Raw genomic sequence first — 4,870 nt, forward strand, 5'->3', positions numbered from 1 at the left:
ACAAGTTTGGTTTATATAGAAAATAAATCTCTCTTCTTTCTGTTAGATAATGCACTTGTCCGTTACTGGATGAAAAGAGTTTATATGGTCCTGAGTCGCTCCACTTATTACCTTAATGTTTTGGGTTGAATGTTTAGATTGTGCTCGCTTTTCAAGTTTTCTCGATGCTCTCATTTATCTTAGTGATTCGTATGCTTCTCAGGAATGAAGCAGATTCAGTTCAGTGGGTAGTCGATGAGATCTTAGATCAGCTGGTTTACAATAAGACAAAACCTGAAGAGAAACTAGTGAACATAGATGCAACTTATAAGGGATGTTAATTCATTGTTTTTTAAGGAGGAGGATGTTCGGGTGGTTGGAATTTGGGGGATGGGAGGATCAGGAAAAACAACTATAGCGAGAGCATTTTTCGATAGATATTCTAGTCAATTCAAGCATAAGGTTTTCCTTGCTAACATTAGGGAAGTGACACAAAAAGATGGAGCGGAACACCTGCAATCTAACCTCATATCAGAAATCCTAAAATCAAAGTCCATACGTGTAAAGGATGTTTGTGAAGGAGCCAACATGATAAAAGACCGGCTTTGCAAAAAGAAGGTTTTATTAATTCTTGATGATGTTGACAATAAATATGAACTAGATGCATTAGCTGGAAGCACTTCCTGGTTTGGCAAGGGCAGTAAAGTGATTATAACAACAAGAAATAGGAAGCTGTTGACTAAGCCTGAAGTTGATGAGACTTATGTGGTCAACCTCTTGCCTGATGGTGAAGCTCTTCAACTATTTAGTTTGCATGCATTCAATCAGGCTATTCCGGCAGAAGGTTTTGAGGAGCTCTCACAAGAAGTCATAGATTATGCTAAAGGTCTCCCTTTAGCTCTTAAAGTCTGGGGTTCTTTCCTTTATAATCGTGATGTGCTTGAATGGAAAAGTACAATAGAAAGGCTCAACATAATCCCAGAAGAAGGTATTTCAGAAGATCAATTGTAGAAACTTTAAAAATTAGTTATGATGGGTTGAAAGATAGTTGGCTAAAGGAGATGTTTTTAGATATTGTATGTTTCTTTAGATGGTGGAGGGAATGTGAGGTCAAAGAGATACTTGATCGATTTTATTCCAACTCTGCTATTGGACTAAGTATTCTCAAAGAAAGATCACTCATATATATTTCATGTGGCGTTATTGAAATACATGATTTAATAGAAGAAATGGGCCACCGTATCGTACGCGAAACTCATCGAGATGAGCCTTGGAAACATAGCAGACTATGGAAAGAAGCAGAGATCAGCAATGTCTTGATGGGATGTATGGTAGGAACTGTTAATTTTATACTTCATTTAGTCGAACCATGTATTAATTGCTGATGATTTTATTCAGTTGCTCGCTTACACTTACCCCCTCTCCCCTCTTTTGTATCTCTTTTTTAGGACAAGGGCAATATTCAGGCTATATGTTTGGAGTATTTCTTCCCAGAACATATGGAATTTAGTGGAGATAGGGCCTTCACGGGAATGCATAGACTAAGACTACTCAGAATCTTTGGAGGAAAATTTCCAAGAGGTCTTGAATATCTTCCCAGTGAGCTAAAATCACTTTATTGGTCGGGATATCCTTCAGAAAGCTTGCCAAAAGATTTCCTAGGAAGAAAGCTCGTTGCCCTTGAAATGCCCTATGGCAAAGTTTCCCGGCTATGGGAAGGAGTAAAGGTATGTACTTTTTCTGTTTGTGTTTATAAACACATTAATAGGTGTCATAAGCAGTGTTATATTCATTAAAAGCCTAGAATACTCATTTTTGGCATACAAGTTTTAAAAGTTTGAATAAAATATGCTACGTCATTGGACAACATTATAAACGCTTATCTTCTTTCCTTGTTTGTCTAAACAGTGTTGTCTCAATTTGGAAATAATTGATCTCTCACACTGTCAGAAATTAGTGGAAACACCTGATCTTAAAATGATTCCACATTTGAAGAAGTTGATCCTAAGGAACTGCAGAAGTTTGAGAGAAGTTCACCATTCTGTTGAATTCCTCAATGAGCTCAGACTGTTAGACCTCGAAAGTTGCCAAAATCTTGTACATCTCCCCGGTTGTATTTGGAGACTTATAAACTCAAAAGTTCTGGATCTCTCTCATTTCTCAATGCTTAAGAACTTGCCAGAAGTTCTCGGCAAAATGGATTGTTTATGGATACTTGAGAAGCTGAAGTTGGTTGGCTGCTACCAATTAGCAATTCTACCCCGCAACATTTGGAGATTGAAACATTTGGAAATTTTTGATATCCGTCACTGCTTGAAGCTTAAGAAATTACCAGAAATTCCAGAGAAGATGGATCGGCTATTGAAACTCAAACTAGACAGGTATGGGGTACGCGAACTACCTTCTTCAGTGAAGCATCTTAGCGGTCTAAAATATTTGGGCTTGGAAGGGTGCAGAAATCTTGCAACCCTACCTACCAATATTTGGACTCTAAAAAGGTTAGAAATCCTTAATCTCTCTGAGTGCTCGCGGCTTGAGAAGTTACCTGAGATTCTGGAGACCTTGGATTGTTTAAAGCATCTTATGCTAAACAATTCAGGGATACGAGAATTACCTTCTTCAATTTACCATCTAAGAGGCCTGATTTGTCTAGATTTGACTCTCTGTGAAAATCTGGCAATTCTTCCCAAGGGTACTTGGAGATTGATGAGTCTGAAGTTTCTTTACCTATCTCAGTGCTCAAAACTTGAGAAACTGCCAGAAATTGGGGATGATATAGCTTATTCATCAGTACTTGAAATCCTAGACTTGTCGAGTAACGAAAATCTTGTGTCTCTCCCTAGAACCATCGGAAGGTTGACGAACTTAAAAATCCTCAAAGTATCTGGCTGCTTGGAAATTAAGACAGTTCCAGAAGGGCTAGGTGATTTAGATCAGTTGGAGGAGCTTCATGCAGATGATACTGCAATTCAGTATCTGCCTTCTTCCATCACACGCTTGAACACACTGGAATTCTTGTCCCTTCGGAAAAAACTATTCATACACCGCCAAGTTTCTTCAAGTTTTGTGTTTCCACTTGTGTCTACAGGATTTCGCTCACTAGTCAGTTTAGATCTAAGCAATTGTTCTTTAATTGAAGGAGGACTTCCTTGCACTTTGGAATGCTTATCTTCTCTTATTTCTTTAAACTTGAGCGGGAATAATTTCCTCTTTTTACCTGATATTAGTAGACTTTGCTGCCTTCGTTTCCTTGATTTGACATTTTGTAGTAGGCTCCATGGACTGCCTGAACTTCCACCGAGAATAAAGGAACTTTATGCAGATGCCCGCCTTGCTTTGATGAGTATTCCAAAAATTTCTTCCAAGTACAAAGACTTGGATGTGATATCATTCATTGATGAAGCAGAGAGAGATGTTTCTATTTATCAAGAAAACCAATCAGGGACATGTAAACGCCACCAGCCACATAAGGAGTTGATTCAGTTTTCAGCTCATCTAGAGGTATGTAAGCACCTTTAAATGATGCATATAGTCAACTGATATGTGTCTGGTTTCATGGCTAATAATGATATGAACTTCCTTGACTCAGGGAATGTTTAATGTGTTGCACAAAAGGAATACTTTTAGCATTGCCTTTCCAGGTTGTGAAATTCATCCTATAACGTAACACTTCTTAATCTTATTCACGATTCTTACTATGTTTTAATTACACTCTATGGACTAGGCGTACTTAACCCGTCACCCTTTCTGATCAATCTTGTCCTTAATGTCTCACAAGCTGTCTTATCAATACTTCCATGACTTGTCATAATTCTTCCTTCTCCGTACTTTTATCTCAGTCATACTATTACTCCTTTTAACTATAAACTCGTCGTAATTTATTCCTACTTATTGGTTCACCCGATACCTCAATAAAACGTTCTGTTAAGATTTGCCACCTTTTTCTACATCATCCCTTAGTGTCACAAGCTCTTTCCAATTTATCCTAGCATTTCATCAACAACGCATGAAACACATGATCTAAGACAGCCCACAAGTTTGAGTTTTCCTTCTACAAATTCCATCTCCAATTAGTTGATTAAGAACTAATAAACTCAAGGACATAAAGATATGATGAAATGTTACCTCAAGAACACAAGAACGCTCCAACTCCAAAATTACGTCACCATGAAGCATCTTCTAAAACCACCACAAGAAGAAGAACTAGAATCCAACAAGCACCACGGGACTTCTAATGCTTGATTCACATAGTTTACTTCTAGATTTATTCTTGGGTCATGAACGAACTATTTAGTTCATAAACTACTTGTTGTATGCTTTGTACCCTTCAAATAAAAGTGAAACTTAATTGTGGACGTTTTTGCTCTTCAACATGAGCCTCTTCTAAGGTGACATGTGGCTGGAAAGTATCCTGGTCCACTCAAATGAATTCCAAACTTTGTTGCACATATATGCTTCTTCGAAATAAAATTTCCCAAATAAGAATGATGCCTCTTACGGATAACATGGAGGGTATCTCTTAAAGCTTTAATCCAACATGATAAATTTACCCTATCGATATCGACCTCATCCTTACTATTACTATCAATTCAATAGTTAACTTTATTTCTCGAAGTCAAACTTGCAACTTAGTCAAATCCTATTATTACTGTTGACATAGCTTTTCAGGACTTATTACAAACTTATATCTCTTCCTCTTTTTATTTCTAGGAAAATTTTGGCAGAGTTTCCTCTGTATTTCTTACTATCCCAGGACCTGCACGCAGGAAATACCAACAATGCCTCACAGGGCCAAGATATATACGTATCTATCATATCATATTATAGCCACACAGGGCTCCCAATTTACAGTAAAAGTATAAAGATATCGAAACTTACCTCACATACCACA

General features: G+C 37.5%; 1 pseudogene; it reads left to right on the forward strand.

Moving 5' to 3' along the window:
• Window positions 1-222: 222 nt before the first annotated feature.
• LOC132644742 (disease resistance protein Roq1-like) lies at window positions 223-3,701 on the forward strand (annotated as a pseudogene).
• The last annotated feature ends 1,169 nt before the right edge of the window (window positions 3,702-4,870 follow it).

This window comes from Lycium barbarum, chromosome 1, assembly GCF_019175385.1.
Source record: "Lycium barbarum isolate Lr01 chromosome 1, ASM1917538v2, whole genome shotgun sequence".
NCBI lineage: Eukaryota > Viridiplantae > Streptophyta > Magnoliopsida > Solanales > Solanaceae > Lycium > Lycium barbarum.